Genomic DNA, 13,179 nt, shown 5'->3' with positions numbered 1-13,179 from the left:
ATTTCCACAAGAACTGTCTTAGCGAACGGCTTCTTGAGGGGAAAGCTGTAACTCTGTGAGATGATTTCACAGAACACAAAGAAGTTTCTCAGAAAGCTTCTTTCTCTTTGTTATCGGAGGATATTTCCATTGGCCCTATAGTCTTCAAAGGGATCCGAAATATCTGTTCTCAGATTCCACAGAAATAAGGCTAGCAAAGAGATCTATGAAACACAGATGCAACTCTGTGAGATGAATTCACAGAACACTAAGCAGTTTCTCAGAAAGCTTCTTTCCAGATTTCATCTGAGGATATTTCCTTTTTCACCATAGCCCTAAATGGGCTTCCAAATATCACGTTGCCAATACCACAAGAACTGTCTTAGCGAGAGGCTTCTTCAGGGGAAAGCTGTAACTCTGTGAAATGATTTCACTGAACACAAAGAAGTTTCTCAGAGAGCTTCTTTCTCTTCGTTATCGGAGAATATATCCTTTGGCCCTATAGTCTTCAAAGGGATCCGAAATATCTGTTCTCAGATTCCACAGAAATAAGTCTAGCAAAGAGATCTAGGAAACACAGATGTAACTCTGTGAGATGAATTCACAGAACACTAAGCAGTTTCTCAGAAAGCTTCTTTCCAGATTTCCTCTGAGGATAGTTCCTTTTTCACCATAGCCCTCTATGAGCTTCCAAATATGACTTTGCCAATTCCACAAGAACTGTCTTAGCGAAAGGCTTCTTGAGGGGAAAGCTGTAACTCTGTGAGATGATTTCACAGAACACAAAGAAGTTTCTCAGAAAGCTTCTTTCTCTTTGTTATCGGAGGATATTTCCTTTGGCCCTATAGTCTTCAAAGAGATCCGAAATATCTGTTCTCAGATTCCACAGAAAGAAGGCTAGCAAAGAGATCCACGAAATACAGATGTAACTCTGTGAGTGGAAGTCACACATCACAGAGCAGTTTCTCAGAAAGCTTCTTTCCAGATTTCATCTGAGGATATTTCCTTTTTCACCATAGCCCTCTATGGGCTTCCAAATACCACTTTTCCAATTACACAAGAACTGTCTTAGCGAAAGGCTTCTTGAGGGGAAAGCTGTAACTCTGTGAGATGATTTCACAGAACACAAAGAAGTTTCTCAGAAAGCTTCTTTCTCTTTGTTATCGGAGGATATTTCCTTTAGCCCTATAGTCTTCAAAGGGATCCGAAATATCTGTTCTCAGATTCCACAGAAATAAGGCTAGCAAAGAGATCCACGAAATACACATGTAACTCTGTGAGATGAATTAACAGAACACTAAGCAGTTTCTCAGAAATCTTCTTTCCAGATTTCATCTGAGGATAATTCCTTTTTCACCATAGCCCTCTATGGGCTTCCAAATATCACTTTGCCAATTCCACAAGAACTGTCTTAGCGAAAGGCTTCTTGAGGGGAAAGCTGTAACTCTGTGAAATGATTTCACTGAACACAAAGAAGTTTCTCAGAGAGCTTCTTTCTCTTTGTTATCAGAGGATATTTCCATTGGGCCCTATAGTCTTCAAAGGGATCCGAAATATCTGTTCTCAGAATCCACAGAAATAAGGCTAGCAAAGAGATCTACGAAACACAGATGTAACTCTGTGAGATGAATTCACAGAACACTAAGCAGTTTCTCAGAAAGCTTCTTTCCAGATTTCATCTGAGGATATTTCCTTTTCACCATAGCCCTCTAAGGGCTTCCAAATATCACTTTGCCAATTCCACAAGAACTGTCTTAGCGAAAGGCTTCTTGAGGGCAAAGCTGTAACTCTCTGTGATGATTTCACAGAACACAAAGAATTTTCTCAGAAAGCTTCTTTCTCTTTGTTATCGGAGGATATTTCCTTTGGGCCTATAGTCTTCAAAGGGATCCGAAATATCTGTTCTAAGATTCCACAGAAATAAGGCTAGCAAAGAGATCCACGAAATACAGATGTAACTCTGTAAGTGGAAATCACACATGACAGAGCAGTTTCTCAGAAAGCTTGTTTCCAGATTTCATCTGAGGATATTTCCTTTTTCACCATAGCCCTCTAGGGGCTTCCAAATATCACTTTTCCAATTCAACAAGAACTGTCTTAGCTAAAGGCTTTTTGAGGGGAAAGCTGTAACTCTGTGAGATGATTTCACAGAACACAAAGAAGTTTCTCAGAAAGCTTCTTTCTCTTTTTTATCGGAGGATAGTTCCTTTGGCCCTATAGTCTTCAAAGGTATCCGAAATATCTGTTCTCAGATTCCACAGAAAGAAGGCTAGCAAAGAGATCCACGAAATACAGATGTAACTCTGTGAGTGGAAGCCACACATCACAGAGCAGTTTCTCAGAAAGCTTCTTTCCAGATTTCATCTGAGGATATTTCCTTTTTCACCATAGCCCTCTAGGGGCTTCCAAATATCACTTTTCCAGTTCCACAAGAACTGTCTTAGCGAAAGGCTTCTTGAGGGGAAAGCTGTAACTCTGTGAGATGATTTCACAGAACACAAAGAAGTTTCTCAGAAAGCTTCTTTCTCTTTGTTATCGGAGGATATTTTCTGTGGCCCTATAGTCTTCAAAGGGATCCGAAATATCTGTTCTCAGATTCCACAGAAATAAGGCTAGCAAAGAGATCTACGAAACACAGATGTAACTCTGTGAGATGAATTCACAGAACACTAACCAGTTTCTCAGAAAACTTCTTTCCAGATTTCATCTGAGGATATTTCCTTTTTACCATAGCCCTCTATAGGCTTCCAAATATCACTTTGCCAATTCCACAAGAACTGTCTTAGCGAAAGGCTTCTTGAGGGGAAAGCTGTAACTCTGTGAGATGATTTCACAGAACACAAAGAAGTTTCTTAGAAAGCTTCTTTCTCTTTGTTATCGGAGGATATTTCCTTTGGCCCTATAGTCTTCAAAGGGATCCGAAATATCTGTTCTCAGATTCCACAGAAATAAGGCTAGCAAAGACATCTACGAAACACAGATGTAACTCTGTGAGATGAATTCACAGAACACTAAGCAGTTTCTCAGAAAGCTTCTTTCCAGATTTCATCTGAGGATATTTCCTTTTTCACCATAGCCCTCAATGGGCTTCCAAATATCACGTTGCCAATTCCACAAGAACTGTCTTAGCGAAAGGCTTCTTGAGGGGAAAGCTGTAACTCTGTGAGATGATTTCACAGAACACAAAGATGTTTCTCAGAAAGCTTCTTTCTCTTTGTTATCGGAGGATATTTCCTTTGGCCCTATAGTCTTCAAAGGGATCCGAAATATCTGTTCTCAGATTCCACAGAAAGAAGGCTAGCAAAGAGATCCACGAAATACAGATGTAACTCTGTGAGTGGAAGTGACACATCACAGAGCAGTTTCTCAGAAAGCTTCTTTCCAGATTTCATCTGAGGATATTTCCTTTTTCACCATAACCCTCTATGGGCTTCCAAATATCACTTTGCCAATTCCACAAGAACTGTCTTAGCGAAAGGCTTCTTGAGGGGAAAGCTGTAACTCTGTGAGATGATTTCACAGAACACAAAGAAGTTTCTCAGAAAGCTTCTTTCTCTTTGTTATCGGAGGATATTTCCTTTGGCCCTATAGTCTTCAAATGGATCCGAAATATCTGTTCTCAGATTCCACAGAAATAAGGCTAGCAAAGAGATCTACGAAACACAGATGTAATTCTTTGAGATGAATTCACAGAACACTAAGCAGTTTCTCAGAAAGCTTCTTTCCAGATTTCATCTGAGGATATTTCCTTTTTCACCATAGCCCTCTATGGGCTTCCAAATATCACTTTTCCAATTCCACAAGAACTGTCTTAGCGAAAAGCTTCTTGAGGGGAAAGCTGTAACTCTGTGAGATGATTTCACAGAACACAAAGAAGTTTCTCAGAAAGCTTCTTTCTCTTTGTTATCGGAGGATATTTCCTTTGGCCCTATAGTCTTCAAAGGGATCCGAAATATCTGTTCTCAGATTCCACAGAAATAAGGCTAGCAAAGAGATCTATGAAACACAGATGCAACTCTGTGAGATGAATTCACAGAACACTAAGCAGTTTCTCAGAAAGCTTCTTTCCAGATTTCCTCTGAGGATATTTCCTTTTTCACCATAGCCCTCTATGGGCTTCCAAATATGACTTTGCCAATTCCACAAGAAATGTCTTAGCGAAAGGCTTCTTGAGGGTAAAGCTGTAACTCTGTGAGATGATCTCACAGAACACAAAGAAGTTTCTCAGAAAGCTTCTTTCCCTTTGTTATCGGAGGATATTTCCTTTGGCCCTATAGCCTTCAAAGGGATCCGAAATATCTGTTCTCAGATTCCACAGAAAGAAGGCTAGCAAAGAGATCCACGAAATACAGATGTAACTCTGTGAGTGGAAATCACACATCACAGAGCAGTTTCTCAGAAAGCTTCTTTCCAGATTTCATCTGAGGATATTTCCTTTTTCACCATAGCCCTCTATGGGCTTCCAAATATCACTTTGCCAATTCCACAAGAACTGTCTTAGCGAAAGGCTTCTTGAGGGGAAAGCTGTAACTCTGTGAGATGATTTCAGAGAACACAAAGAAGTTTCTCAGAAACCTTCTTTCTCTTTGTTTTCGGAGAATATTTCCTTTGGCCCTATAGTCTTCAAAGGGATACGAAATATCTGTTCTCAGATTCCACAGAAAGAAGGCTAGCAAAGAGATCTACGAAACACAGATGCAACTCTGTGAGATGAATTCACAGAACACTAAGCAGTTTCTCAGAAAGCTTCTTTCCAGATTTCATCTGAGGATATATCCTTTTCACCATAGCCCTCTAAGGGCTTCCAAATATCACGTTGCCAATTCCACAAGAACTGTCTTAGCGAAAGGCTTCTTGAGGGGAAAGCTGTAACTCTGTGAGATGATTTCACAGAACACAAAGAAGTTTCTCAGAAAGCTTCTTTCTCTTTGTTATCGGAGGATATTTCCTTTGGCCCTATAGTCTTCAAAGGGATCCGAAATTTCTGTTTTCATATTCCACAGAAATAAGGCTAGCAAAGAGATCCACGAAATACAGATGTAACTCTGTTAGTGGAAGTCAAACATCACAGAGCAGTTTCTCAGAAAGCTTCTTTCCAGATTTCATCTGAGGATATTTCCTTTTCACCATAGCCCTCTAAGGGCTTCCAAATATCACTTTGCCAATTCCTCAAGAACTGTCATAGCGAAAGGCTTCTTGAGGGGAAAGCTGTAAGTCTGTGAGATGACTTCACAGAACACAAAGAAGTTTCTCAGACAGCTTCTTTCTCTTTGTTATCGGAGGATATTTCCTCTGGCCCTATAGTCTTCAAAGGGATCCGAAATACCTGTTCTCAGATTCCACAGAAATAAGGCTAGCAAAGAGATCCACGAAATACAGATGTAACTCTGTGAGTGGAAATCACACATCACAGAGCAGTTTCTCAGAAAGCTTCTTTCCAGATTTCATCTGAGGATATTTCCTTTTTCAACATAGCCCTCTATGGGCTTCCAAATATGTCTTTGCCAATTCCACAAGAACTGTCTTAGCGAAAGGCTTCTTGAGGGGAAAGCTGTAACTCTGTGAGATGATTTCACAGAACACAAAGAAGTTTCTCAGAAAGCTTCTTTCTCTTTGTTTTCGGAGAATATTTCCTTTGGCCCTATAGTCTTCAAAGGGATCCGAAATATCTGTTCTCAGATTCCACAGAAAGAAAGCTAGCAAAGAGATCTACGAAACACAGATGCAACTCTGTGAGATGAATTCACAGAACACTAAGCAGTTTCTCAGAAAGCTTCTTTCCAGATTTCATCTGAGGATATATCCTTTTCACCATAGCCCTCTAAGGGCTTCCAAATATCACTTTGCCAATTCCACAAGAACTGTCATAGCGAAAGGCTTCCTGAGGGGAAAGCTGTAACTCTGTGAGATGATTTCACAGAACACAAAGAAGTTTCTCAGAAAGCTTCTTTCTCTTTGTTATCGGAGGATATTTCCTTTGGCCCTATAGTCTTCAAAGGGATCCGAAATTTCTGTTTTCAGATTCCACAGAAAGAAGGCTAGCAAAGAGATCCACGAAATACAGATGTAACTCTGTTAGTGGAAGTCACACATCACAGAGCAGTTTCTCAGAAAGCTTCTTTCCAGATTTCATCTGAGGATATTTCCTTTTTCACCATAGCCCTCTAGGGGCTTCCAAATATCACTTTTCCAATTCCACAAGAACTGTCTTACCGAAAGGCTTCTTGAGGGGAAAGCTGTAACTCTGTGAGATGATTTCACAGAACACAAAGAAGTTTCTCAGAAAGCTTCTTTCTCTTTGTAATCGGAGGATATTTCCTGTGGCCCAATAGTCTTCAAAGGATCCGAAATATCTGTTCTCAGATTCCACAGAAATAAGGCTAGCAAAGAGATCTACGAAACGCAGATGCAACTCGGTGAGACGAATTCACAGAACACTAAGCAGTTTCTCAGAAAGCTTCTTTCCAGATTTCATCTGAGGATATTTCCTTTTCACCATAGCCCTCTAAGGGCTTCCAAATATCACTTTGCCAATTCCACAAGAACTGTCATAGCGAAAGGATTCCTGAGGGGAAAGCTGTAACTCTGTGAGATGATTTCACAGAACACAAAGAAGTTTCTCAGAAAGCTTCTTTCTCTTTGTTATCGGAGGATATTTCCTTTGGGCCTATTGTCTTCAAAGGGATCCGAAATATCTGTTCTCAGATTCCACAGAAAGAAGGCTAGCAAAGAGATCCACGAAATACAGATGTAACTCTGTTAGTGGAAGTCACACATCACAGAGCAGTTTCTCAGAAAACTTCTTTCCAGATTTCATCGAGGATATTTCCTTTTTCACCATAGCCCTCTAGGGGCTTCCAAATATCACTTATCCAATTCCACAAGAACTGTCTTAGCGAAAGGCTTCTTGAGGGGAAAGCTGTAACTCTGTGGGATGATTTCACAGAACACAAAGAAGTTTCTCAGAAAGCTTCTTCCTCTTTGTTATCGGAGGATATTTCCCTTGGCCCTATAGTCTTCAAAGGGATCCGAAATATCTGTTCTCAGATTCCACAGAAAGAAGGCTAGCAAAGAGATCCACGAAATACAGATGTAACTCTGTGAGTGGAAATCACACATCACAGAGCAGTTTCTCAGAAAGCTTCTTTCCAGATTTCATCTGAGGATATTTCCTTTTTCACCATAGCCCTCTATGGGCTTCCAAATATCACTTTGCCAATTCCACAAGAACTGTCTTAGCGAAAGGCTTCTTGAGGGGAAAGCTGTAACTCTGTGAGATGATTTCAGAGAACACAAAGAAGTTTCTCAGAAAGCTTCTTTCTCTTTGTTTTCGGAGAATATTTCCTTTGGCCCTATAGTCTTCAAAGGGATACGAAATATCTGTTCTCAGATTCCACAGAAAGAAGGCTAGCAAAGAGATCTACGAAACACAGATGCAACTCTGTGAGATGAATTCACAGAACACTAAGCAGTTTCTCAGAAAGCTTCTTTCCAGATTTCATCTGAGGATATATCCTTTTCACCATAGCCCTCTAAGGGCTTCCAAATATCACGTTGCCAATTCCACAAGAACTGTCTTAGCGAAAGGCTTCTTGAGGGGAAAGCTGTAACTCTGTGAGATGATTTCACAGAACACAAAGAAGTTTCTCAGAAAGCTTCTTTCTCTTTGTTATCGGAGGATATTTCCTTTGGCCCTATAGTCTTCAAAGGGATCCGAAATTTCAGTTTTCATATTCCACAGAAATAAGGCTAGCAAAGAGATCCACGAAATACAGATGTAACTCTGTTAGTGGAAGTCAAACATCACAGAGCAGTTTCTCAGAAAGCTTCTTTCCAGATTTCATCTGAGGATATTTCCTTTTCACCATAGCCCTCTAAGGGCTTCCAAATATCACTTTGCAAATTCCTCAAGAACTGTCATAGCGAAAGGCTTCTTGAGGGGAAAGCTGTAAGTCTGTGAGATGACTTCACAGAACACAAAGAAGTTTCTCAGACAGCTTCTTTCTCTTTGTTATCGGAGGATATTTCCTTTGGCCCTATAGTCTTCAAAGGGATCCGAAATACCTGTTCTCAGATTCCACAGAAATAAGGCTAGCAAAGAGATCCACGAAATACAGATGTAACTCTGTGAGTGGAAATCACACATCACAGAGCAGTTTCTCAGAAAGCTTCTTTCCAGATTGCATCTGAGGATATTTCCTTTTTCAACATAGCCCTCTATGGGCTTCCAAATATGTCTTTGCCAATTCCACAAGAACTGTCTTAGCGAAAGGCTTCTTGAGGGGAAAGCTGTAACTCTGTGAGATGATTTCACAGAACACAAAGAAGTTTCTCAGAAAGCTTCTTTCTCTTTGTTTTCGGAGAATATTTCCTTTGGCCCTATAGTCTTCAAAGGGATCCGAAATATCTGTTCTCAGATTCCACAGAAAGAAAGCTAGCAAAGAGATCTACGAAACACAGATGCAACTCTGTGAGATGAATTCACAGAACACTAAGCAGTTTCTCAGAAAGCTTCTTTCCAGATTTCATCTGAGGATATATCCTTTTCACCATAGCCCTCTAAGGGCTTCCAAATATCACTTTGCCAATTCCACAAGAACTGTCATAGCGAAAGGCTTCCTGAGGGGAAAGCTGTAACTCTGTGAGATGATTTCACAGAACACAAAGAAGTTTCTCAGAAAGCTTCTTTCTCTTTGTTATCGGAGGATATTTCCTTTGGCCCTATAGTCTTCAAAGGGATCCGAAATTTCTGTTTTCAGATTCCACAGAAAGAAGGCTAGCAAAGAGATCCACGAAATACAGATGTAACTCTGTTAGTGGAAGTCACACATCACAGAGCAGTTTCTCAGAAAGCTTCTTTCCAGATTTCATCTGAGGATATTTCCTTTTTCACCATAGCCCTCTAGGGGCTTCCAAATATCACTTTTCCAATTCCACAAGAACTGTCTTACCGAAAGGCTTCTTGAGGGGAAAGCTGTAACTCTGTGAGATGATTTCACAGAACACAAAGAAGTTTCTCAGAAAGCTTCTTTCTCTTTGTAATCGGAGGATATTTCCTGTGGCCCAATAGTCTTCAAAGGATCCGAAATATCTGTTCTCAGATTCCACATAAATAAGGCTAGCAAAGAGATCTACGAAACGCAGATGCAACTCGGTGAGACGAATTCACAGAACACTAAGCAGTTTCTCAGAAAGCTTCTTTCCAGATTTCATCTGAGGATATTTCCTTTTCACCATAGCCCTCTAAGGGCTTCCAAATATCACTTTGCCAATTCCACAAGAACTGTCATAGCGAAAGGATTCCTGAGGGGAAAGCTGTAACTCTGTTAGATGATTTCACAGAACACAAAGAAGTTTCTCAGAAAGCTTCTTTCTCTTTGTTATCGGAGGATATTTCCTTTGGGCCTATTGTCTTCAAAGGGATCCGAAATATCTGTTCTCAGATTCCACAGAAAGAAGGCTAGCAAAGAGATCCACGAAATACAGATGTAACTCTGTTAGTGGAAGTCACACATCACAGAGCAGTTTCTCAGAAAGCTTCTTTCCAGATTTCATCGAGGATATTTCCTTTTTCACCATAGCCCTCTAGGGGCTTCCAAATATCACTTATCCAATTCCACAAGAACTGTCTTAGCGAAAGGCTTCTTGAGGGGAAAGCTGTAACTCTGTGAGATGATTTCACAGAACACAAAGAAGTTTCTCAGAAAGCTTCTTTCTCTTTGTTATCGGAGGATATTTCCTGTGGCCCTATAGTCTTCAAAGGGATCCGAAATATCTGTTCTCAGATTCCACAGAAAGAAGGCTAGCAAAGAGATCTACGAAACGCAGATGCAACTCTGTGAGATGAATTCACAGAACACTAAGCAGTTTCTCAGAAAGCTTCTTTCCAGATTTCATCTGAGGATATTTCCTTTTCAACATAGCCCTCTATGGGCTTCCAAATATCACTTTGCAAATTCCAAAAGAACTGCCTTATCGAAAGGCTTCTTGAGGGGAAAGCTGTAACTCTGTGAGATGATTACACAGAACACAAAGAAGTTTCTCAGAAAGCTTCTTTCTCTTTGTTATCGGTGGATATTTCCTTTGGCCCTATAGTCTTCAAAGGGATCCGAAATATCTGTTCTCAGATTCCACAGAAATAAGGCTAGCAAAGAGATCTACGAAACACAGATGTAACTCTGTGAGATGAATTCACAGAATACTAAGCAGTTTCTCTGAAAGCTTCTTTCCAGATTTCATCTGAGGATATTTCCTTTTTCACCATAGCCGTCTAAGAGCTTCCAAATATCGCTTTGCCAATTCCACAAGAACTGTCTTAGCGAAAGGCTTCTTGAGGGGAAAACTGTAACTCTGTGAGATGATTTCACTGAACACAAAGAAGTTTCTCAGAAAGCTTCTTTCTCTTTGTTATCGGAGGATATTTCCTTTGGCCCTATAGTCTTCAAAGGGATCCGAAATATCTGTTCTCAGATTCCACAGAAATAAGGCTAGCAAAGAGATCTACGAAACACAGATGTAACTCTGTGAGATGAATTCACAGAACACTAAGCAGTTTCTCAGAAAGCTTCTTTCCAGATTTCATCTGAGGATATTTCCTTTTTCACCATAGCCCTCAATGGGCTTCCAAATATCACTTTGCCAATTCCACAAGAACTGTCTTAGCGAAAGGCTTCTTGAGGGGAAAACTGTAACTCTGTGAGATGATTTCACAGAACACAAAGAAGTTTCTCAGAAAGCTTCTTTCTCTTTGTTATCGGAGGATATTTCCTTGGCCCTATAGTCTTCAAAGGGATCCGAAATATCTCTCCTAAGATTCCACAGAAATAAGGCTAGCAAAGAGATCCACGAAACACAGATGTAACTCTGTGAGATGAATTCACAGAACACTAAGCAGTTTCTCAGAAAGCTTCTTTCCAGATTTCATCTGAGGATATTTCCTTTTTCACCATAGCCCTCTATGGGCTTCCAAATATCACTTTGCAAATTCCAAAAGAACTGCCTTATCGAAAGGCTTCTTGAGGGGAAAGCTGTAACTCTGTGAGATGATTTCACAGAACACAAAGAAGTTTCTCAGAAAGCTTCTTTCTCTTTGTTATCGGTGGATATTTCCTTTGGCCCTATAGTCTTCAAAGGGATCCGAAATATCTGTTCTCAGATTCCACAGAAATAAGGCTAGCAAAGAGATCTACGAAACACAGATGTAACTCTGTGAGATGAATTCACAGAATACTAAGCAGTTTCTCTGAAAGCTTCTTTCCAGATTTCATCTGAGGATATTTCCTTTTTCACTATAGCCGTCTAAGAGCTTCCAAATATCGCTTTGCCAATTCCACAAGAACTGTCTTAGCGAAAGGCTTCTTGAGGGGAAAACTGTAACTCTGTGAGATGATTTCACTGAACACAAAGAAGTTTCTCAGAAAGCTTCTTTCTCTTTGTTATCGGAGGCTATTTCCTTTGGCCCTATAGTCTTCAAAGGGATCCGAAATATCTGTTCTCAGATTCCACAGAAATAAGGCTAGCAAAGAGATCTACGAAACACAGATGTAACTCTGTGAGATGAATTCACAGAACACTAAGCAGTTTCTCAGAAAGCTTCTTTCCAGATTTCATCTGAGGATATTTCCTTTTTCACCATAGCCCTCAATGGGCTTCCAAATATCACTTTGCCAATTCCACAAGAACTGTCTTAGCGAAAGGCTTCTTGAGGGGAAAGCTGTAACTCTGTGAGATGATTTCACAGAACACAAAGAAGTTTCTCAGAAAGCTTCTTTCTCTTTGTTATCGGAGGATATTTCCTTGGCCCTATAGTCTTCAAAGGGATCCGAAATATCTCTCCTAAGATTCCACAGAAATAAGGCTAGCAAAGAGATCCACGAAACACAGATGTAACTCTGTGAGATGAATTCACAGAACACTAAGCAGTTTCTCAGAAAGCTTCTTTCCAGATTTCATCTGAGGATATTTCCTTTTTCACCATAGCCCTCTATGGGCTTCCAAATATCACTTTGCCAATTCCACAAGAACTGTCTTATCGAAAGGCTTCTTGAGGGGAAAGCTGTAACTCTGTGAGATGATTTCACAGAACACAAAGAAGTTTCTCAGAAAGCTTCTTTCTCTTTGTTATCGGAGGATATTTCCTTTGGCCCTATAGTCTTCAAGGGGATCCGAAATATCTGTTCTCAGATTCCACAGAAATAAGGCTAGCAAAGAGATCTATGAAACACAGATGTAACTCTGTGAGATGAATTCACAGAACACTAAGCAGTTTCTCTGAAAGCTTCTTTCCAGATTTCATCTGAGGATATTTCCTTTTTCACCATAGTCCTCAAAGGGCTTCCAAATATCACGTTGCCAATTCCACAAAAACTGTCTTAGCGAAAGGCTTCTTAAGGGGAAAGCTGTAACTCTGTGAGATGATTTCACAGAACACAAAGAAGTTTCTCAGGAAGCTTCTTTCTCGTTGTTATCGGAGGATATTTCCTTTGGCCCTATAGTCTTCAAAGGGATCCGAAATATCTGTTCTGAGATTCCAGAGAAATAAGGCTAGCAAAGAGATCTACGAGACACAGATGTAACTCTGTGAGATGAATTCACAGAACACTAAGCAGTTTCTCAGAAAGCTTCTTTCCAGATTTCATCTGAGGATATTTCCTTTTCACCATAGTCCTCTAAGGGCTTCCAAATATCACTTTGCCAACTCCACAAGAACTGTCATAGCGAAAGGCTTCTTGAGGGGAAAGCTGTAACTCTGTGAGATGATTTCACAGAACACAAAGAAGTTTCTCAGAAAGTTTCTTTCTCTTTGTTATCGGAGGATATTTCCTTTGGGCCTATAGTCTTCAAAGGGATCCGAAATATCTGTTCTCAGATTCCACAGAAAGAAGGCTAGCAAAGAGATCCACGAAATACAGATGTAACTCTGTGAGTGGAAGTCACACATCACAGAGCAGTTTCTCAGAAAGCTTCTTTCCAGATTTCATCTGAGTATAATTCCTTTTTCACCATAGCCCTCTAGGGGCTTCCAAATATCACTTTTCCAATTCCACAAGAACTGTCTTAGCGAAAGGCTTCTTGAGGGGAAAGCTGTAATTCTGTGAGATGATTTCACAGAACACAAAGAAGTTTCTCAGAAAGCTTCTTTCTCTTTGTTATCGGAGGATATTTCCTTTGGCCATATAGTCTTCAAAGGGATCCCAAAAA

This window comes from Macaca mulatta, chromosome 11, assembly GCF_049350105.2.
Source record: "Macaca mulatta isolate MMU2019108-1 chromosome 11, T2T-MMU8v2.0, whole genome shotgun sequence".
NCBI classification, from domain to species: Eukaryota; Metazoa; Chordata; class Mammalia; order Primates; family Cercopithecidae; genus Macaca; species Macaca mulatta.
The sequence above is the reverse complement of the archived record's forward strand: the minus strand, read 5'-3'. Positions refer to the sequence as shown.